At 39.5% G+C, this 24,521-nt stretch overlaps 1 long non-coding RNA gene across 1 annotated transcript in view; it reads right to left on the bottom strand.

The window, feature by feature from the left end:
* Positions 1-24,521, bottom strand: part of LOC144753214 (uncharacterized) — a 92,864-nt gene that overhangs the window by 13,891 nt on the left and 54,452 nt on the right. Inside the window, exon 2 of the long non-coding RNA XR_013594247.1 lies at positions 6,354-6,574. This is a non-coding gene — a long non-coding RNA (uncharacterized LOC144753214). The remainder of the gene's footprint in view (positions 1-6,353; positions 6,575-24,521) is intronic.

Genomic DNA, 24,521 nt, shown 5'->3' with positions numbered 1-24,521 from the left:
AAAATAAACAGGCAAGTTAATACTACTATTGCCTCTTTCGGATTAACCATTTATTAATTTGCTGTATATTTCTTGACTCTATTGTCGTAGTTCGTTACTGGAGCCAACTGACGCACAGAGGCTACGTCGAATGATAACTGCTTCGAGAGTTTATTCAAGGCAAGTTACTATGTGATGTTTATTGCGTGAGGAGTTAATATCTTTCTAATTGCGGTGCATTGTGTGTGTATTTCTGTCATATCTCGTAGTTACTGAGGAATTTTGACGGCCGTTGGTATTCAGTTAACGGCAAGTCTGCGTTCAGCAGTAACGGTCATTCCTCAACGCTCAGCTGTAACTGTCATCTGAGGTGATGTTTTGATCAACGCTCGCACGCACGCCTGCGCTCAGCCTTAACGGCCTTTCCTCAATGCTCAGCTGTAACTGTCATATGTAGTGACGTGTTGATCTACGCTCACACGTACGTATTTATGCTGCGTGACTCCATTTTGTGGAGATCAAGTTTCAAGTAAGTTCCATTAACTGCGCATTCAAAAAGATGGCATCGACATTCCCTGCAGTTGTTTTCTTCAGCGATTTCAAGGTAAATGTAAACTGAAATGAACTCAATGTTGATAGGTTTACACAGTTTATAGATTCAATTGGATTTCTGTTCAAATAGCATTTTCTCGAATTTGTAAGTCCAATTTTATCACTAGGAAATCAACTTCAAAATGTTATTCTTTCTTAAATTTCATTGTTTTCCACTGGAACACTATAATTCTGCAGTGCATTCGTTTTTCAATTATTTTCAAAATTGCTTTTACAGTTAAAAAAGAGGAAGGTTTTTCTAGCACAAATATGTCTAATAATTCGAACATCAGTGCGCCTACAGCATTCTTAACTGACCAATGAAAACCAGTTATGAAATGGAAAAACTGGTTAAGGGCATTTGAGAACTATTTGGTCGCAATAGATGGAAAGAAGTACGAGCCAGAATGGAAAAAGGCCATTTTGTTCGGGTTATTAGGTACGGCAGGCCAAGAAATTTTTGACAGTTTGCCGGAATATGAGGTACCTCCTGGTCAATTTATACCTATGGATGAGTACCGGGAAGAAATCAAACATTTAGAAAAACAGTTTGGAGAGGAAGCCAACATAATGTTTGGCAGTCATCGCTTCGCAATGCGCAAACAATTAGAAAATGAGACGATTGAAGAATACATTGCTTGTTTATGTGTGTTGGCTAGCAAGTGTGAATTTAATGACATGGTTGACGTATACATTAGAGACCAGTTTGTTTTCTATTGCTTTGAAAAAAAAATCCAGGAGAGGCTTTTAGCTTGCAGAAACCCTTCTCTACAGGAAACTATAGACATAGCTAAAGGCATTGAGCGGTCTCTTGAAAGCTCAAAGGAACTCTGTTTTGATATGAATTCAAAGACTGATGTATATTATGTTCAAGAGCATAAGAAACATGTAACTAACTATGACAAAAGAGGAAAAATTGGTAAAAGTACAGATTCTAATGCTTTTATTTGTTTTAGATGTGGTTCAAGGAATCATAAGGTGGATTTTCCAGGATGTCCGGCACAGGGGAGAAAATGCACTAAATGCTTTAAGGTAGGACATTTTGCTTGTGTGTGCAACAATTTCAAACCGCAGAGATTCCAGAAAGTCAAAGTTAGTACTGTAGATGATTTTGAGGAAGACATGTGCTCTAATATTGTATTGATAATAGATGACCCTTGCGATTCCATAAAAGGTCCACTTGGTGTTGTGCACATAGGTAATGTTGAAATAAATATTATGGCGGACTCAGGTTCGCGTATTACCATTATTTCTGATAAAAAAGTATGAAAAGCATTGGCCAAATTCTGATTTACTTGCTTCTGATGTCAACCGTAAGGCATTCGGGGATTTCGACATAAATATGTTGGGTTATTTTCAAGATAATTTGAACATTAAAGGAAGATCCATTACTACTAAAGTATATGTCGCAGAGCGTAGGATGGAAAGATTTGGCGCGTCTGGGCATAATTCTCAAACCAGGTGCTATTGATCCTATTGTTTTGGATGAAACGTTTGTTCATGCAGTCTCTTCTTCTGATTCTTTGGACAAAGTGGAATCTATTCTAAGTAAATATGAGACTCTTTTTGAAGACATAATTGGATGTGTCAAAGGGTTTGAACATACTATAAAATTGAAGAAAAATGCGATACCGGTTTAGTATAAGGTAAGATCCATCCCTTTGTCTGTAAAAGCTAAGTTGCAAAAACTTCTCATCAAATTGGTCGATGAAGGTGTTATTGAACAGACCAATTCAGCAGAATGGGTTTCTGCTATAGTTTTGATTTAAAAAAAAAAATTGGCGAGGTACGCTTATGCGCTAATTTGAGATCATTAAACAAAAATATCTTGGTTGACTGTTTTCCTTTACCCAAAATTCAGGAGATTCTAGCGGCCACTAAGGGTTCAAGATATTTTTCGCAAATAGATCTCAAATCAGCATATCACCAAGTCCAACTTTCAGATGAATGTAAAGATTTTACCACATTCATTACTCCGTTGGGTGCATATAGATTTGTAAGACTCCCCTTCGGTTTTGCTTCATCAGCCAGTGTACTTCAAAAATTGATGGAATGTATATTTAAGGGAGTGTTGGGCGTTCAGAAGATTCAGGACATCATCCTCATTCATGCTAATTTTATCGAAGAGCACAATGAAAATTTAGACATCGTACTTAACAAATTGAACGAGAGAGGCATGACAGTCGCTAAAGACAAATGTAAGTTCCTTCAAACTGAAATCAAATACTTGGGCCATATTTTGAGTGGTAATGGTATCAAACCTAAACTCAACTTAGTCAGAGCCATAACTGATGTCCCTAAACCAACTGATAAGGATACCCTAAGATCCTTTTTGGGGTTCAGTGAGCACTATTCACGTTTCATAGAAAACTACTCAGAAATAGCTGAGCCATTGCGTGTGTTACTACGCAAAGGAGAAAAATATGTTTGGTCTGAAGATCAAGATTTTGCATTCACAGAGATCAAGAACGCCATTGTGAGAGCCCCTACTTTGAAACCCTATGATCCTGGCAGTACCATTATCATCACTGTGGATGCAAGTTCAGTTGGCATAGGTGCGGTTTTCACTCAAAAGGTAGCAGGTAATGTACATACCATCGCCTTCATTTCTAGACGTTTGCTGGATGCATAGATTAACTACAGCACTATAGAGAGAGAAGCACTAGCCTGTGTTTGGGCTGTTGAGAAACTCAAAATATACTTATGGGGAAAACGTTTTGAGTTAGTCACGGATCACAAACCTTTGACTTTCTTAATGAATGGATGCGGCAGGGGAAATGGCAAAGTGTCTGCAAGGTTAGTAAGATTGTTATTAAAACTTCAAGAATACAATTTTACTATAAAACACATTGCTGGTAAAAATAATATATGAGCAGACTTTCTTTCACGTCTCCCTTTAAACAGTGGTGAACCCAAAATGGAAGAAGACACCGAGTGTGTAGTGTCGTATGTAAATAATTTTAACCAGTCAGAACAGGTATGCAAAGAATCTGAATGGTTGAGCCTCATAGAGGAAGACCCAGTATTAAGCAAAGTAAAAGCTTATATATTGAGTGAGTGGCCGCTAATCAGGAATGTATATGCTGATTTAAAAACATATGTTTAAGTTGCAGATGAATTAAGCATTGAGAAAGGTTTTGTTTTAAGGGGGGATCTGTTGGTTCCACCTACCAAACTAAGAAAACATCAAGTTAAATTAGCTCACAATACCCATTTAGGGTCAACCATGACCAAGAAATTGTTGAAACAATATTATTGGTGGCCGGGGTTGGACTCAGATGTCAATGCATTTGTGGATAATTGTTCAATATGTTTGAAGTCAGATAAACATTGGAAGCCTAGAGTGCAAGAAATGCAGTTAGTTGATATACCCAATTCATCTTGGAGCATGGTTGCAATAGATTTTGCCGGTCCGTTCAATGCGTTAGAATATAATTCAAGATTTCTAATTGTATTGTGTGACTATTATAGTAAATGGATATATTTCAAATTTGTGTCAACCATAGACACTCCAAATGTGTAATAGAATATTTGGAATCACGTTTTTCTTTGGAAGGTTTCCCACATGTTTTAGTTTCGGACAATGGAAAACAGCTTACCTCTGAAGTAATGATCACATTTTTAAAGAGAAATGGAATCCGCCAGGAGAAAATTCCTTGTTACTCACCCAAATCCAACGGGCAGGTGGAAAGAGTTAACCGTTTCCTTACAGATGGTATTCAGATGGCACTTTCTGCAGGTTTTCCAGTAGCTGAATTTACTCAAGAAAGAGTTGATATGTACAACAACACAATCAACAGTGTAACAGGGTATTCTCCATTTTTCCTCATGAGAGGACGGCAACGTAACATGGCCATCACTCCAAAGTTTTCCATTCATCAGGAACGAACTGAGAAGGTGATAAAATTGGATGACTCTAAGCTTAAAGTGAGAGATAAAATTGTGGAGCAACAACTTAAGTCAAAAGAATATTATGACAAGATTCACAGAGCCATTGTCAAAGACGTCTGCAAGGGTGATTGGGTTATTGTCAAAAAGCCTTTTGGCAAGCAGGAAGAAGAATCCAAATACTACGAACCTAGTGAAGTTGTGGATGTCTCGAGTTGTTCTGTTCGCCTGCCTAAATTGGGGTGGAGAAACAAAAGTGATGCCATCAAACTCAAATGTGGGCAAAAAGAACTCCTGACGCATGCATATAATGAGAATGCAGTTTCTGAACAGAGTGATATTTGGTTTGACGTGGGTTTAAATAAAAACAAAGGTGTTGCTACCTATGATCATTCAGTCACGGTTAAACCCAACAGAGATTGCACCATCACAAGTGAGACATCAGAGTTACCGGTGCATGTTGGTACTGAAAATGAGATGGTACTTAAAAGGGAAACTATGTGTGCATCATCTGTCCAAGAGACACATGTACCAAGTGTAGAAGTTACAGATGGCAATTGTATTGATAGCAATGATTTGTTTACTACTAATGTTTGTGAATGGTCATGTACTGGTTTTGGAAGATTGTCACGTTTTCCAAACATGTATAGAAATTTTATAATGTATTAATGTTTTGTTGTGGTTAGAAAAGGGAGATGTAGTATACCATATCGACATCTAGCTCGGCCTTGCTTGATGTAGTGTTTACACTGTGTTCCCATTGGTCATCTCCCCACTACGTCATTTAGAATACTGAACCCCTATTTAGGCAACGTCACTGTGGTGGTGAAGTGTTTTCCTCACCGGCTGTTCTTCAGAGCCACACTTCTTATCAGATGTCGGTGGGCCTTTGTATTGTAATAAATACTTTACAATTACTTACCTTTGTATTTGTATTTCTCCATAAGTTTGACACTTCAGTACATTAGCAAATTGCTGTTGTGGCATATAAAACTGTGGTAGCGGAGTTATTTGTTGTTGAGGGTAGGGGACATTCTGGTAAGGACCACAGTGAGGCACTGGCTCTGACATGTTGACATTTTGTTGTCCCCTCCTTCTCCCTATTCCTATCACTCCCAGAGCTTCATCACTCTTCTTAAAGGGGTATTCAGCAATAAAATGTTCAATGTTACCACAGAAATGGCATTTAAAATGTCTCCTTCCTGGCATCTGTCTCCCCTCTCTTTGACCCCTTCCTTGCTCTTGGTTCGCAACAGGACCCTGCACAGTCATTTCCTTTCCCGTCTTTTCCTTCAAATTTTTCTGTATTTTTTGTGCCACTTGTTTGGCTTGGGCTCTGTCACCTTGATCTTTATATTTCCTTTCCTTTTCATCCTTTTTTCTACAAAAATGTGTAATATATGCTGGTATTTCTGCTCAGGGTTTTACATCTAAGCCCACAACATGATCTAAATGGTCTTGTAGGTCTTCGGGAGCCTCTGTTCTAAAACATTGTAGAATAATCTACAACTACCTCCCATGTCTACAGGTCCTATATGGGCTTCCCACCTTTTCTTCATTATTGTTATGTAGTCTGCACAGGACTGTCCTGGAGACACAGTTTGTTTCATTAATGCCCCAATGTCTGATCGGTCTGGGTACCTGTTCCTTAATTCCGTCCACACCCTAGAGTGCACCTCTCCAAAAGCAGACCTATCATGTTTTCCCTTAGTACTCGTTACTCCTTGTTTCCCTGCACTTCTCATTATACTGTCTACCTCATTCCGTATTATGGAACTTAACATGCTCTTTACAACTCCAATAGCTTAAGGTATCCCAGCTGTTGCATTTTCAAATGCTTTTATTAATTTCCCTGCTCCTTCATGTAACGGAGGCAGGCAGTTTCTTAGATTTACCTTATCTGGCAGTTGCAGATATCCCCAAGACCGGTACACTTGTTGTCTCAAAAAACAGATCTTTCATCTCAACTGGCGTCTGTCATCCTCCTTGTATCCTGCACAACTAAATTAGTTGTCCAACCTCCCCAGTGGCAGGCCGGAGCAAAGGGGAGATATTGGCTGGCTCGGCCACGATGTCAGGAAAAATCCGTTAGCAATTAAATTATTAATCACCACATCTGCAACAAAGGGAGGACAAGCACGTTTATTATATATGCACAAAATGAAACAGCTAGGTGAGTGACCGCACCATAAGAGAAGCACAAGTCAGTCTCAAATTACACACACTGTGAGTCCATTTTTAGAAAACTAATTTTGCCAAACAGCCATAACTCCAATACAATATTAACAAAAAAAAAGCTTCCTGCTTTCCCGTTCTTTCCCATCCAGTCTGCTTACTTCGTAATCACACATTTCCTCAGAGCGCAACTTTCCTGTTTTCGTGACTCCAGCAGTCATGCAACCTATACAAATCTAAGTTTGGAACATATCTGCTGCTCTAAGTTTCCTGCAATATATCCAAGTCACGAAGGTTCCTAGAAACACACAATATGAGGAGGAAAAAAAACACTTGAAAGTCATACTGCATTTAGACCTTTTTTCAAAGCGGTCTGTAGATTTTTACCAAATAAATGCACAACTTATACATGCACTTTAACCACACATTTAACCAGCCTCATACCAAATTTCCATCTTTTACATGATAATAATGCTTTAAAGTTTCTGTGTGAGGGACAGGTAAAACAGATTAATGAACAGAATGATTAGGGCCTAAAGCTAAATTTGAGTTTTGATACCTTTCAGCAGTTTCTTAAATTTCTGTATGGCCTGGACCAATTTATTGAGTTATCTGCTAAGGTTTTGAAGTTGGTGTATCTGTGTATCCGCAATGCTGAATTTGTGCCGGTGGTTACCAGTGGGCATCATTGACACATATTCTTGGGAAGCAGAACTCTTTCCACAATCATTTTGTTAATTATTTTGTGCTTCCTTCCAGGTATTATATTTTATATGTTATGGCATTACACAAATCATTCCCGTCTTTGTCTCGGTACGCCCTGCCTAGAAAAGATGTTCTATAGTAATTGTGGCACGGGCCACCTTGGAAGAATGACTGTATGTAAGCAGCCATCAGGAAATAATGATTGGTCAAACAACCACGCCATCGTCTTGTGCATTTCTAAATCTGCAATGCACCGCTCACTTATACAACTACATTGTCATTGCATTATTCCCTCACACCCCCCTCTTTACAGCTCACAGTCATTTTTCTCCCCAATGTGCAGTCTATATGCACAGTTGCAGGCCCCATGGGAGAGTGAGGCAACATGGGGCATCATTTCCTGACAGCACATGGCACTGTGAAACCAAACACTACTACTTGGCTTGCAATACCAAAGAAGGTATGGTGTAGCAATTACAAGGAGACTGGCCCAGCATCAGCTTGTTAAGGAGGTGCCTTGCATGGTGTTTGGTGATCTTAAAGCTGGAACAACAGCCTTTCAAGTAATAAACGAGTACATTAACTTTGACTAAGTTCTGTCTCTGTTCACCATCAAGAAAGTGTATTTGTTGTGCTTGATCCCACTAAAAAAGAAAAGTCTGAGCGGTGGGCTTCAGAAAGGAAAGAATTGATTGTGATTTAATGTAGTTCTCTGTCTCTTTTAGTTTGTTATGGCTATTTTTGATTTTTCCTAAATCTATAAACTTGTGAACGATAAAAGGCTTACACCTTTTAATTGCTCCCTAGCACCAGTCATCACACATCTTTAAGTGTTAGTGGCTGAAAGGTGGTTATTGAAGGTGAATGTAAAGACGTCTTTTTCAAAGATAATCCTGCAACACCTTGCATTACAAAGAAATTGGTCACTATTCTGGATACTTGAAGTGTTAAGTGAGGCAAACACAAGGAGATGATAGACGGAGGGCTGAAACTTTTCAGACACTCACCCCCCCGTCACAGATTTGGGTTAAATCTATCATCATTCTTTAGCTCACTTCACCACCCCAGTTCAGACCCAGCCATATGCAAATAAGTCTTGACCATGTCCCTCATGGGAAAAGTACAGTCCGAACTGCCAAACCAAGGGTTCCCTGGACCAGAAACAAGCAACCTGGGACCGGTTTCCGGATAACACCTGTGAGAAAGTGGCTCTATATATACGGGGCTAGAATAAAGCACAGTGTGTATAGAGTCCACACACCCCAGAGGTATAACAGAGGTTAAAGTCAGGGCTGACCATACTCTCAAAAGTGGTAGCTTGGTCGAGCAGTAAGGCAGTACCAGAGGACAGTGTAAAGCATTTGTTTTACACACTCAGTCAGCAAAAGGTTTCACACACTCGAGGACTGAACTCCAGGCCAATTGTTTTTATATCCACAGATATAGTTGTTTTATTTTTAGAACCAACAGGTATCAAAATATACTTTTCTCAATATGAGTACTCTCATGTAATTACTTTGCAAGGAAGCAATAAAGTTTGTGAACACAATAGCTACAGGTGTTGCAGTAGGCAACACAATTCTAAACACACTTTAACATTGAGCTCAATGGGTTTTCATCATATAAGTACAGTTGATTACTATACATATTACTATAGTAGCTCCAGGACTAGATCCTAGATTTAGTCCTGGGGTCCAAACTGAAACCAATTTAGTAAAAACGTTTTAGTTACTGGAGTGAATTTTTATGAATATATTGCGGTTTTAAAAGTTCACACTTAGAAACTTTTCAATGAAAATCTGACAATGTTATCCAATGGGAGAAAATTCAGGTTGCAGGTAAAGTACGATATCGTTACTTTGGTAATCCAGTACTGGGCTCCTAAGAACAGCACTGGGGTCTCAACTCAAAACAGGTAGGTAATTGCGTTTCAGTATTTCATATGATTTTTAAGAATATTTCAAGTTTTCAAAAGCGGACACGAAAGAAATTTCATAGAAAAGCAGACAATGGATTACAGATTACTAGTAGAAAAGCAGACAATGGAATACAGATTACTAGTAAACCCGGTAAGGATTAATTTTGCGGTTCAGTACTGGGCTACAAGGTGCAGTACTGGCTTCTCCCCTGATCACAGGTGAGTACTTCGGAATTCGGGTGATTTTATATGAATATTTTTAGTTTCCAAAACTTCACACGTAGATTTTTCGAGTCAAACCAGTCAATGTTGTCCAATGGCAGGTAAGTGAGTTACCGGTTTCCAGGTGAGTACTTGGCTGGTGAAGTTAGGGTTCTGGGCATAGACTCAGGGGTCCCCCAGGGTCAGGTAAGTACAGTTAGTTCACCCTCAGAGGCACAGGGGCGGCCGGGTGCAGAGGTAGTTAGGCCCAATGTTATCCAATGAGGGAAAGGGTGCCTCCGGTTGATGGCTGCTGGCTAGCAGGCCACGCGGCTGTGGGAGCAGGGCTCCTGGTCACTTGCTCAGGGCAAAGGGGGAAGTAGGATAGGACAAAGGTGTCACAGCCAGCGGCACTCGGGCGGCTGGGTGCAGGGTGCTTTTGGGCCGTCGGGCGCTCAATGTTATCGAATGGGAAAAGTCAACAAGCATTGGAAATGCAATAGGTCTCGCATTAGGAAAGTTTGAGTGATTGGTATTGTAAATGACACTTTTTTTATTTATGTGTTGGTTTTGAAAATAGCAAAATTAATAGCTTTGTCAGTTACAATGTCAATAGTTTTTTTTCTCGCAAATGTGACCCCTATAGCATTTGTGATGTGGTGGTGGTGGATGCGGTGGATGTGGTGGATGCGGTGGTGGTGGAAGTGGTGGTGGATGTGTTGGATGTGGTGGTGGATGTGGTGGATGTGGTGGTGGATGCGGTGTGGTGGTGGATGTGGTGGTGGATGTGGTGGTGGATGTGGTAGTGGATGTGGTGGATGTGGTGGTGGTGGATGTGGTGGATGTGGTGGTGGATGTGGTGGTGGATGTGGTGGATGTGGTAGTGGATGTGGTGGATGTGGTGGTGGATGTAGTGGATGTGGTGGTGGATGTGGTGGATGTGGTGGTGGTGGGTGTGGTGGATGTGGTGGTAGATGTGGTGGATGTGGCGGTGGATGTCATGGTGGATGTGGAGGTGATGGTGGATGTGGTGGTGGATGCGGTGGATGTGGTGGTGGTGGATAAGGTGGATGTGGTGGTGGTGGATGCCGTGGTGATGGAAGTGGTGGTGGATGTGTTGGATTTGGTGGTGGATGTGGTGGTGGATGTGGTGGATGTGGTGGTGGATGTGGTGGTGGATGTGGTGGATATGGTAGTGGATGTGGTGGATGTGGATGTGGTGGTGGTGGATGTGATGGTGGATGTGGTGGTGGATGTGGTGGTGGATGTGGTAGTGGATGTGGTGGATGTAGTGGTAGATGTGGTGGTGGATGTGGCGGTGGATGTCATAGTGGATGTGGAGGTGATGGTGGATGTGGTGGTGGATGCGGTGGATGTGGTGGTGGTGGATGCGGTGGTGCATGTGGTGGTGGATGTGGTGGATGTGGTGGTGGATGTGGTGGATGTGGTGGTGGATGTGGTGGTGGATGTGGTGGATGTGGTAGTGGATGTGGTGGATGTGGTGGATGTGATGGTGGATGTGGTGGTGGATGTGGTGGTGGATGTGGTGGTGGATGTGGTAGTGGATGTGGTGGATGTGGTGGATGTGGTGGTGGTGGGTGTGGTGGATGTGGTGATGGATGTGGTGGTGGATGTGGTGGTGGATGCGGTGGTGGATGCGGTGGTGCATGTGGTGGATGTGGTGGTGGTGGATGTGGTGGTGGATGTGGCGGTGGATGTCATGGTGGATGTGCTTACTAAAACTAGTGACAAACGACGGAAGTAGGTAACCAGCACAAAAAATGCCCGATTTCAGTAAGAAAGAAAATACATAGAGCCGCCATGATAACATGGCGTGTGCTTTACAATCACAGCAATGGCAAATGCATTTACGGAAAGATGTGAGTCGAGGCAAGGGGGTAATAAATGAGTCACTTCTCCAAAGAGTGTAAGTCTCTCCCAGTGAAGGAAGTGCTACTGCCAGCTGCTGTTCAGTCAGAAAATTGGTTGTGATTTGGGCACCACGCACGCCTATCTCGGGACAACCGCCTATGCTAAAAAGCACTTAATTTGCATAAACACAGCCAGCACACGAGTAGTCCAGCTCACAGCTCGGTGCATTCAAATAGACTTCTCATTTAATGAAAAGAGTCGATTCCAAAATAGAAATCTAAGACTGGAATGGTAAACTATTTTGAGATAATAATGTCACGGTTCGATAACAGAATGATTGGAAGAAACTCGTTTTGATGGATTTACTGAGTGCAGCTTTTTGGCATTAATGGTGGTTCATTTCTCTTTCCTCTCGCGGTCAAACCTCACTTTTGCATTGAAGCAAATTACAGCTGCAGCAGCTTTAGAGCATGGCTTCATGAAGTACAAGCACTGGCGTTGCCAATAGGTCTCGCAGTAGGAAACTTTGGGCTATTTGTTTTGTCAATGTATTAATTTTTTAAGTTCTGTAGACGTTTTTCAAGTAGCCAAATTATGGGATTTTTTTTTATAATAACAATCCCCCAGATTCATTATGCTCCTGTTTTGCAAGTCCTTAATAGCGATTATAAATGAATCGTTATTTAATATTAGCAAAACGGGATGCATGTATAAATTGTAAAATTTATATTGATTTGTACATTTTCCTTAATTGTGAATTGCTAATTGCTAATCGCAATTAAGGAATGACTCCATAGGCACATAGGAATGAATGGGGAGTCAATCGTTATTTGCGATTAGCAATAATCGAATTGCAAATAGTGTCCAAAAATGTTTAATTCCTAATTTTAAATGGGTTAATGAATTGCATGTAAGGAATCTGAAATAGAGATTAATTAAATGCATTTTTTGGCACTTTTGCGATGTTTTATTTTGCGAATATTGCATTTTTGGATGTTGAATGCCAAATGCAATGAAAGTGCTCGCAAAGAGCCAGATTTTCCAAATCTGTTCCTTTGCGATCCGATTTTACCTTTATGACTGTGGCAGTCCGTCTTTTAAATTTTATAAGTAACTAATAATTCCCTAATAGTTATTGTAATTTATCAAGGCACTATATTAAACGTTTGTATTTAAATTTTGTGAAGATTATGTATATTTCTTTTTTTATCTGTTTAAAACTTAATTTAAAAAGAGCAATCATTCTGATTTATTTACTTTAGTAATACATTTTAAAAGATTGAGACATTGCATCTTTCCTGAGAACTGGGACTTAAAGAATGAAGTTCATGAATAGATCATCTAATTAGTACGGGTGAAGACAGGTAAACATGTAATTATAGGAGGCGTTAGAGTGATTTATGCTTGTATAGCGAGTGATGTTGTTATAGTGTTGGAGAGCGTGTCTTGTAGTAGTGTTGTGTGTCTGTTTATGCCGATATATTGAGTGAGTGTATATTTTGATGCTGGTGTTTGAGTTAGGATTTTGAGTGTGAATTTGTAGTGGTAAAGTGTATTTTGAGGTAGTAGTTGTATATTGTATTTTGAGGGTGGATTTGTAGTGTTGTGTTATATTGTTTCTGTCAATTATTATTTGAGTGTTGCCTTTGATTTGTATTGTAATTTGTTTTTTTTGAGTTTAGAGTTAGCTGAATTGTGGTGGTGCTGATTTTTGCTGTCGTTGTTGTTACTGATGCTGCCTTTCTTTTTATTGGTGGAGTGGTGTTGTAGATTTAAGTTGTTATTCTTTGTATTAATATTGTGTTTGTGGAGAGTGTTTTTGTGTTATTTGTGTGTTGTTGAGTGGTGCTGTGCTTGTGTTCATTGTTGCTGTGGTGGTGATTAGTGGTGTTGTGGTGGTGCTTAGTGATGCTGTAGTGGCGCAGAGTGGTGCTGTGGTGTTGCCGAGTGATGGTGGTGCGGTGCTGAGTGTTGATGGTCTTTGCTTTAAGTGATGTTGTGGTGGTGTTGAGTTGTGTTGTTGTGATGTTGAGTGGTGCTGTGGTGGTGCTGGTTTTGTGCTGAGTGTTAATGTGTTGCTGCTGAGTGATAATGTGGTGGCGCTGAGTGGTGCTGCGTTGGTGCTGAATGATGCTGGGGTGACGCTAATGTTTATTTCTGGGTGTTGCTGACTGATGCTGTGTTGGTGCTGACTGATGCTGTTGTTGCGTTGAGTGATGGTCGTGTGTCGCGGAGTGATGCTGGTGTTGCGCTGAGTGATGGTGGGGTGGTGGTTATTTCTGATGTGCTGTTGCTCAGTGGTGCAGTGGTGGTGTAGAGTGATGCTAGTTAGTTAGTTATTGATGCTGGTGTGGTGCTGAGTGGTGCTGTGGTGGTGCTGAGTGTTGCTGTCGTTGTGCTGACTTATGCTGGGGTGGTGCTGAGTAATGGATTGTTTTTGTTGAGTGGTGCTGTGTTGGTGTACAGTGTTGCTTTTGTGGTGTTGAGTGGTGCTGTGCTTTTTCTTTGTTGGTCCTTAGTGATGCAGTGGTGGTGCTGAGTGTTGTTGTGGTGGTCTTGAGTGGTTGTGTGGTGGTGGTGCTGTTGTGGCGCTGAGTGTTAATGTTGGGCGCTTATTGATAATGTGGTGCTGCTGCACATTGCTGTTGTGTTGCTGAATGATGATGGTGTTGTGCTGCTCTTTTTTTTAGTGGAGCTGAGTGATGCTGTTGTGGTGCTGAGTGCTGCTAGTGTTGCGCTGAGTGATGGCGGGGTGTTGCAGAGTGATGCTCGTCTGGTGCGGAGTAGTGCTGTGGTGGTGTGAAGTGATGTTGTAGTTGCATTTAGTGAGGCTGTTGTTTTGCTGAGTGGTGCTCTGTTGGATCTGAGTGGTGCTGTTGTTGTGCTGACTTATGGTGTATTGTGTCGTGTAATGCTGTGGTGTTGCAGAGTGGTGCTGTGGTGTTCCTGAGTGTATTTGTGTTGTTGTTGAGTGTTGCTTTGGTGATGCAGAGTTGTGCTGTTGTGTTGCTGTGGTGGTGTGTAATAGTGTTGTGGTGTTGAAGTGTAATGCTTTCCTTTAACACTATGAGTGTATTGTGTGTTGTTGCGTTATGCTTATTGTGTGATGTTTGTATGTGATGTAGCATATTTGATGTTGTGTGAGTGTGAGTGTTTTACATGTTTTAATTTTATGTTTTTATGTAATTTGAGTGTGTATGTCTATTTTTATTTGTATGATATGTGTGGTGTTAATGTATTATACCGGTATTCTTTTATTTATTTTAAAATGGCGGACGCTATGTATTCCCTTTACGTTCCTTACGTAAGGGAATCTAGCGTTCTAGTTTTTTTTAACGTTTTATTGTAGTATTCCCGTGACGTAATTTTCAGCCAATCGCTGCGCTCCTTTTGGTGACGTAACGTTGCGTTTGACGTGCGTCAACGGGGAAATTCCCAGATTGGCGTGACTCTTTGCGTGGGAAAGGCGTGTTCTTCTTCCGGTCCTATTGCTGCGTCGTTTGACAGGTAAGACTACATTTTTATAATATTTTCTACATTAAGAAGAATGTATTATTGCTTGTGTTTATATTTTTATTAATTTGATTAATGTTTTGGATGTATTCTTGACTATTTTGTATGGCGACTGTTTTATTTGTTACAGTATTTACTTTAAATATATTTCTGTAAGGTTATAAACTGTGGATGTGCTATAATTTTTAATCTTTTGAAATGTAATATATAGCAATGTAATTTTTAGGTAATTGTTAAAATTTTATGTTGTGTGATATTGCGTTTCTGTTTAATGTAAGAATGTTATTTTTCCTGAGGTATGTTTGATAATTCTAACATTTGTAAGTATGTGATATTTTTGTATTATTTGTGCTATTTCTACACTTTACTGCCTGAGTTGCTGCGACATACAGGTAAATTTTTTATTAAAATCATTTTCTCGACCAGTTTATTATATTGTGTATTATTTATTGTGTTGCCTTATAGCTGTAATTTCATTAGTTATAATTTTTTTGCGCTATTTCTACTTTATTTTTTTGACGAAAGTGCGAATCATAATTGAATACGGGGAGTGATTTATTTTTATGGTGCATTGGTGGGGCACATATGTTTTGTGTAAACGTCAGTTACCGATATGTTTTGGCAAGTTCTGCAGGTAAGACCAACTTTTGTCTGTTGATATAAACTTTTTTTATTTCTTTTGTAGATGTTATTTATTTAAATTTTTTTGCATTTCCAGCTTTTTACTGTCCGGGTCCTGTTTGGCTACGTAAATGTCACATACCGATCTTTTCTGTCAAAAAGGACCGGTAAGCTAAAATTAGGTTTGTTACAATTAATGTAATAATCTTTTTGTATTCTGATCTACTTTTAATGTTTTAGAAATGTGTAAGTGTTTAATGTTTGTGTACTTATTGTGATATTTCTCAACTTCAATGGGCGAGTTGCTGCAACATACAGGTATTTTTCTTTTAAAATACATTTGTATATCGATTTTTAATATATTGTGTATTACTTCGTGTCTTCCTTTTTATCTCTAATTTTATTAGTTAAAAATGTTTTCTGATATTAATATTTTATTTATTTGACGAAAGTACTAATCATAATTTTATTCGGGGAGTATTTGAATGTAATACGTCACGTGTGGGGCACGTTTGTTATGTAAACGTTATTTACCGATATCTTCTGCAAACTTCTACAGGTAAGAACAACTTTTGTCTGTTGATGTAATGTATTGTATTTTTTTTATGTAGATGTACTTTTTTGTAATTATTTTGCCCTTTCCAATATTTATAATTTATTTGTTTGACGAAAGTGCGAATCATAATAGAATACGGCGACTACTTTGCTTTTAATAGGGCACGGGTGGGGCACGTGTTCCACGTAAACGTCAGTTACCGATATGTTTTGGGAAGTTCTGCAGGTAAGATCAACTTTTGTCTGTTGATATAAAGTTTTTTTATTTCTTTTGTAGATGTTATTTTATTTAAATTTTTTTGCTTTTACAGCTTTTTACTGTCCGGGTCCTGTTTGGCTCCGTAAATGTCAGTTACCGATGTTTTCTGGCAAAAACGACCGGTAAGCGAAAATTAGGTTTGTTACAATTAATGTAATAATGTTATTTTTCCTGATCTACTTTTAATGTTTTAGAAATGTGTAATTTTTTAATGTTCGTGTACTGATTGTGATAATTCTCAACTTCAATGGGCGAGTTGCTGCAACATACAGGTAATTTTTTTTTAAAAATACATTTGTATATAGGTTTTCAATATATTGTGTATTACTTTGTGTCTTCCTTTTTAGCTGTATTTTTATTAGTTAAAAATGTTTGCTGATATTAGTAGTTTATTTATTTGACGAAAGTGCTAATAGTATTTTTAATCGGGGAGTATTTCAATGTAGTACGTCACGGGTGGGGCACGTTTGTTACGTAAACGTTCTTTACCGATATCTTCTCCAAATTTCGACAGGTAAGAACAACTTTTGTCTGTTGATGTAATGTATTGTATTTTTTTAATGTAGATGTACTTTATTGTAATTTTTTTGTCCTTTCCAACATTTCTAATTTATTTGTTTGACGAAAGTGCGAATCATACTTGAATACGGGGAGTACTTGATTTTAATAGGGCACGGGTGGGGCACGTGTTTCACGTAAACATCAGTTACCAATATGTTTTGGCACGTTCTGCAGGTAAGACCAACTTTTGTCTGTTGATATAAAGTATTTTTAATTCTTTTGTAGATGTTATTTATTTTAATATTTTTGCATTTACAGCTTTTTACTGTCCGGGTCCTGTTTGGCTCCGTAAATGTTACTTACCGATCTTTTCTGGCAAAAAGGACCGGTAAGCGACAATTATGTTTGTTACAAATAATGTAATAATGTTTTTGTTTCTGATCTACTTTTAATGTTTTAGAAATGTGTAATTGTTTAATGTCTGTGTACTGATTGTGATATTTCTCAACTTCAATGGGCGAGTTGCTGCAACATACAGGTATTTTTCTTTTAAAATACATTTGTATATCGATTTTTAATATATTGTGTATTACTTTGTGTCTTCCTTTTTATCTCTAATTTTATTAGTTAAAAATGTTTTCTGATATTAATATTTTATTTATTTGACGAAAGTACTAATCATAATTTTATTCGGGGAGTATTTGAATGTAATACGTCACGTGTGGGGCACGTTTGTTACGTAAACGTTATTTACCAATATCTTCTGCAAACTTCTACAGGTAAGAACAAATTTTGTCTGTTGATGTAATGTATTGTATTTTTTTATGTAGATGTACTTTTTTGTAATTATTTTGCCCTTTCCAATATTTATAATTTATTTGTTTGACGAAAGTGCGAATCATAATAGAATACGGGGACTACTTTGCTTTTAATAGGGCACGGGTGGGGCACGTGTTCCACGTAAACGTCAGTTACCGATATGTTTTGGGAAGTTCTGCAGGTAAGATCAACTTTTGTCTGTTGATATAAAGTTTTTTTATTTATTTTGTAGATATTATTTTATTTTAATTTTTTTGCTTTTACAGCTTTTTACTGTCCGGGTCCTGTTTGGCTCCGTAAATGTCACTTACCGATGTTTTCTGGCAAAAACGACCGGTAAGCGAAAATTAGGTTTGTTACAATTAATGTAATAATGTTATTTTTTCTGATCTACTTTTAATGTTTTAGAAATGTGTAATTTTTTAATGTTCATGTACTGATTGTGATAATTATCAACTTCAATGGGCGAGTTGCTGCAACATACAGGTAATTTTAAAAAAAATACATTTGTATATAGGTTTTCAATATATTGTGTATTACTTTGTGTCTTCCTTTTTAGCTGTATTTTTATTAGTTAAAAATGTTTTCTGATATTAGTAGTTTATTTATTTGATGAAAGTGCTAATAATATTTTTAATCGGGGAGTATTTCAATGTAGTACGTCACGGGTGGGGCACGTTTGTTACGTAAACGTTCTTTACCGATATCTTCTCCAAATTTCGACAGGTAAGAACAACTTTTGTCTGTTGATGTAATGTATTGTATTTTTTTTATGTAGATGTACTTTATTGTAATTTTTTTGTCCTTTCCAACATTTCTAATTTATTTGTTTGACGAAAGTGCGAATCATAATTGAATACGGGGAGTACTTGATTTTAATAGGGCACGGGTGGGGCACGTGTTTCACGTAAACATCAGTTACCGATATGTTTTGGCAAGTTCTGCAGGTAAGACCAACTTTTGTCTGTTGATATAAAGTATTTTTAATTCTTTTGTAGATGTTATTTATTTTAATATTTTTGCATTTACAGCTTTTTACTGTCCGGGTCCTGTTTGGCTCCGTAAATGTTACTTACCGATCTTTTCTGGCAAAAAGGACCGGTAAGCGACAATTATGTTTGTTACAAATAATGTAATAATGTTTTTGTTTCTGATCTACTTTTAATGTTTTAGAAATGTGTAATTGTTTAATGTCTGTGTACTGATTGTGATATTTCTCAACTTCAATGGGCGAGTTGCTGCAACATACAGATTTTTTTGTTGTAAAATACATTTGTATATAGATTTTCAATGTATTGTGTATTACTTTGTGTCTACCTTGTTATCTGTAATTTTATTAGTTAAAAATTATTTCTGATATTAGTAGTTTATTTCTTTGACGAAAGTGCTAATCATAATTTTAATCGGGGAGTATTTGAATGTAATACGTCACGGGTGGGGCACGTTTGTTACGTAAACGTTATTTACCGATATCTTCAGCAAACTTCAACAGGTAAGAACAACTTTTGTCTGTTGATGTAATGTATTGTTTTTTGTATTGTAGATGTACTTTATTGTTATTTTTTTGTCCTTTCCAGCTATTCACTGTCCGAGTCCGGTTTGGCTACGTAAACGTCATTTCCCGATGTCTTCCGTCAAGTTCTACAGGTAAGAGAATTTTTGGTGCGTTACAATTAATGAAATAATGTTTTTGTTTCTGATGTTTTTTTCTTTATTTTGTGAATTTGTAAGTATTTAATGTTTGTGTACTGTTTCTGATATATTTATCCTTTAATGGCCGAGTTGCAGCAACATACAGGTAATTTAATTTCCCAAATATATTTCAAAAATTTTTGTTAATATATTGTGTATTCCTTTTTCTCTTGCTATATAGCAGTAATCTTATTTTGTTTAAATATTTGTCGATATATATATTTTTTTATGTGCCGAAAGTGCGATTTTTAATTTAATACGGGGAATACTTGATTTAAATACGGCACGGGTGGGGCACGTTTTTCACGTAAACGTCAGTTACGTATATCTTCTGTGAAGTTCTGCAGGTAATACCAACTTTTGTCTGGTGATGTAATGTATTTAAAGTATTTTTGTAGATGTTTTTAATTTTTTTTTTTGCATTTACAGCTATTCACTTTCTGGGTCCTGTTTGGCTACCGCTTGTGACATTTCTATGCTTCATTGACGGTTTTGAAGTGACATACAGGTAAGTCTCCTTATTTGTTTATATTTTTTAATAATGCGTTCTTGGTGTTGTTGTACTGTATTGTATCTAGTTTTGTTTGTGAAATGTTGATTTAATAATGTACATGACTACTATTTGCATTTTGTGCATTGTGTCCAATTTATTGCGATGTTCGTGTTTGTGTATGTTTTCCTATTTCTTTAAAAAAAAATAGTATCTTGTGTTTAGCTGGTATCGTCGGCATGCATTGACTGATGTTTGCGCGTGTCGTCTTTGTACCTGGGTCCTGTACTCTAGTTTAGCCTTAACTTGCATTCTATTTTTTTTGTTATCTTGCACTTGGCTCGTGTTTGGCTCGTATCTGGCCCGTATCTGGCTCGTGTCGCCAATATGCATTTCCCTTTGTATTTTGTGATGTTTTTTTTTTTGTAAAACTTCGTATGTATGCACTGTCTATGCTCTCTTTGTGTGACGTTTGTGTGATCTCTTCACTTCACAGACTGAGCTGCTACGATCGACAGGTAATTGGTTTTTTTTTCAATATAATTAAAGAGTGCCTTTGTGATTTTGTATACTTTTTTGTATAGAGTTCCTTTGTGTGATGTTAATGTAATCATGGACTTGGCTCGTTTTTGGCTCGCACTTGGCTTGTGTCCGGCTCGTCTCTGCTTGGTGTCTTTTTCCATGCTATCACTGGCTCGTCTTTAGCTCGTATCTTCGCAATGCATTGACTCATGTTTGCGCGTGTCATCTTGGTATGCGGGTCCTGTAGTCTAGTTTCGCCTGAGCTCGCACCCTGTTTATTTTTTATCTCTCACCTGGCTTGTGTTTGGCTTGTGTTTGGCTCGTGTCTGGCTCGTATCTGGCTCATGTCGCCGCTATGCATTGCCCTGTTTTTTGTGATGTTTTCATTTTTTTGTAAAACTTATTATGTATGCACTGTCTATGTTCTCTTTGTGTGTCGTTTGTCTGATCTCTACACTTCACTGACTGAGCTGCTTCAATCGACAGGTAATTGCTATTTATTTCAATATAATTAAAGAGTGCGTTTGTGATTTTGTCCACTAAATTGTAAACAATTCCTTTGTGTGATGTTAATGTAATCATGGACTTGGCTCTTTTTTGGATCGCACTTGGCTTGTGTCCGGCTCGTCTCTGCTTAGTGTCCTTTTCCATGCTATCACTGGCTCGTCTTTAGCTCGTATCTTCGCCATGCATTGCCTCATGTTTGCGCGTGTCGTCCTGGTATGCGGGTCCTGTAGTCTAGTTTCGCCTGAGCTCGTACCCTGTTTATTTTTTATCTCGCACCTGGCTTGTGTTTGGCTCATGTTTGGCTCATGTTTGGCTCGTGTCTGGCTCGTATCTGGCTCGTGTTGCCGCTATGCATTGCCCTGTTTTTTGTGATGTTTTAATTTTTTTGTAAAACATATTATGTATGCACTGTCTATGTTCTCTTTGTGTGTCGTTTGTCTGATCTCTACACTTCACTGACTGAGCTGCTTCGATTGACAGGTAATTGCTATTTCTTTCAATATAATTAAAGAGTGCGTTTGTGATTTTGTACACTAAATTGTATACAATTCCTTTGTGTGATGTTAATGTAATCATGGACTTGGCTCTTTTTTGGCTCGCACTTGGCTTGTGTCCGGCTCGTCTCTGCTTAGTGTCCTTTTCCATGCTATCACTGGCTCGTCTTTAGCTCGTATCTTCGCCATGCATTGACTCATGTTTGCGCGTGTCGTCCTGGTATGCGGGTCCTGTAGTCTAGTTTCGCCTGAGCTCGCACCCTGTTTATTTTTTATCTCGCACCTGGCTTGTGTTTGGCTCGTGTTTGGCTCGTGTCTGGCTCGTATCTGGCTCGTGTCGCCGCTATGCATTGCCCTGTTTTTTGTGATGTTTTCATTTTTTTGTAAAACTTATTATGTATGCACTGTCTATGTTCTCTTTGTGTGTCGTTTGTCTGATCTCTACACTTCACTGACTGAGCTGCTTCGATCGACAGGTAATTGCTATTTCTTTCAATATAATTAAAGAGTGCGTTTGTGATTTTGTACACTAAATTGTATACAATTCCTTTTTGTGATGTTAATGTAATCATGGACTTGGCTCTTTTTTGGCTCGCACTTGGCTTGTGTCCGGCTCGTCTCTGCTTAGTGTCCTTTTCCATGCTATCACTGGCTCGTCTTTAGCTCGTACCTTCGTCATGCATTGACTCATGCTTGCGCGTCGTCCTGGTATGCGGGTCCTGTAGTCTATTTTCGCCTGACCTCGCACCCTGTTTATTTTTTATCTCGCACCTGGCTCGTGTTTGGCTCGTGTCTGGCTCGTAACTGTGCACTGAACTCACTTGACACACAACTCTAAATGGTGCAATGCTGCTGACTGTATTCTGTATTGTAGGGAAGCTTGCAATGGTGTTGTGTGTCCTGTATATACGAAAGAAGCTTGCAATAGTGCTGAGTTGTTCTGTGTAATTTTAGAGTGGTGTTGAGGGGTGCCTATTGTCAATATGTTGCTTGTGAATGATGTTGTGTTGGTGCAAAGTGATGCTGTGGTGGTGTTGTAGAGTGGTGCTTGTGGTGGTGCTGCGTGCTGCTGTGTAGGTGCAGAGTGATATTGTGGTGGTGCTGAATGATGCTGTTGTGGTGGTGTTGAGTGATGCTGGTGTGTTGCCGAGTGATGTTAGTGTGGTGCTGAGTAATGCTGTTGTGGTGATGAGTGGTGCTGTTCTGGTGATGAGTGCTGCTGTGTTGGTGTTCACTGATTACCACCACAGCATAACTTAGCACCAGAACAGTAGCACTTCTCACAACAACTGCATCACTGAGCCCCACCAATGCACCACGCAGCAACACCACATTATCACTCTGCACCCCCACAGTACCACTGAGCACCAACACAGCATCACTCTGCACCACCACAGCTGTACTTAGCACAACAACAGCCTCATTGATCAACACTACTGCACTACTGAACCGCAACAAAGCATTCTTTTATACCTGTTATTGTGTGTGCCACGTTAAAACATGTGGTGAAAGTGTGCACTTACGGCCGGTGGTGTGTATGGCTTTTTAAAGCGTGCACTGATGGCTGTTGGTGTGTGTGTATGCCTGGTGAAAGCGTGCACTGATGGCTGGTGGTGTGTGTGTGTGTGTGCCTGGTGTAATGTATTGTAAAACTGTGCACGGAGCTCACTTGACACACAACTGTAAATGGTGCAATGCTGCTGACGGTATTCTGTATTGTATGGAATCTTGCAATGGTGTTGTGTGGCCTCTATATACGAAAGAAGTTTGCAATAGTGCTGAGTTGTTCTGTGTAAGTTTAGAGTGGTGTTGAGGGGTGCCTATTGTCAATATGTTGCTTGTGAATGATGTGTTGGTGCAAATTGATGCTGTGGTGGTGTTGTAGAGTGGTACTTGTGGTGGTGCTGCGTGCTGCTGTGTGGGTGCAGAGTGATATTGTGGTGGTGCTGAATGATGCTGTTGTGGTGGTGTTGAGTGATGCTGGTGTGTTGCCGAGTGATGTTAGTGTGGTGCTGAGTAATGCTGTTGTGGTGATGAGTGGTGCTGTTCTGGTGATGAGTGCTGCTGTGTTGGTGTTCACTGATTACCACCACAGCATAACTTAGCACCAGAACAGTAGCACTTCTCACAACAACGGCATCACTGAGCCCCACCAATGCATCACGCAGCAACACCACATTATCACTGTAAACACCACAGTACCACTGAGCACCAACACAGCATCACTCTGCACCACCACAGCCGTACTTTGCACAACAACAGCCTCATTGATCAACACTACTGCACTACTGAACCGCAACAAAGCATGCTTTTATACCTGTTATTGTGTGTGCCACGTTAAAACATGTGGTGAAAGTGTGCACTTACGGCCGGTGGTGTGTATAGCTCTTTAAAGCGTGCACTGATGGCTGTGGTGTGTGTGTATGCCTGGTGAAAGCGTGCACTGATGGCTGGTGGTTTGTGTGTGGTGCCTGGTGTAATGTATTGTAAAACTGTGCACGGAGCTCACTTGACACACAACTCTAAATGGTGCAATGCTGCTGACTGTATTCTGTATTGTAGGGAAGCTTGCAATGGTGTTGTGTGGCCTGTATATACGAAAGAAGCTTGCAATAGTGCTGAGTTGTTCTGTGTAATTTTAAAGTAGTGTTGAGGGGTGCCTATTGTCAATATGTTGCTTGTGAATGATGTTGTGTTGGTGCAAAGTGATGCTGTGGTGGTGTTGTAGAGTGGTGCTTGTGGTGGTGCTGCGTGCTGCGTGCTGCTGTGTGGGTGCAGAGTGATATTGTGGTGGTGCTGAATGATGCTGTTGTGGTGGTGTTGAGTGATGCTGGTGTGTTGCCGAGTGATGTTAGTGTGGTGCTGAGTAATGCTGTTGTGGTGATGAGTGGTGCTGTTCTGGTCATGAGTGCTGCTGTGTTGGTGTTCACTGATTACCACCACAGCATAACTCAACACCAGAACAGTAGCACTTCTCACAACAACTGCATCACTGAGCCCCACCAATGCACCACGCAGCAACACCACAATATCACTGTAAACACCACAGTACCACTGAGCACCAACACAGCATCACTCTGCACCACCACAGCCGTACTTAGCACAACAACAGCCTCATTGATCAACACTACTGCACTACTGAACCGCAACAAAGCATGCTTTTATACCTGTTATTGTGTGTGCCACGTTAAAACATGTGGTGAAAGTGTGCACTTACGG

The sequence above is a fragment of the Lissotriton helveticus genome, chromosome 5_1 (assembly GCF_964261635.1).
Source record: "Lissotriton helveticus chromosome 5_1, aLisHel1.1, whole genome shotgun sequence".
Classification (NCBI taxonomy): domain Eukaryota; kingdom Metazoa; phylum Chordata; class Amphibia; order Caudata; family Salamandridae; genus Lissotriton; species Lissotriton helveticus.
Note: the sequence above shows the minus strand (reverse complement) of the source record. Positions and strands in the feature narration are given on the sequence as shown.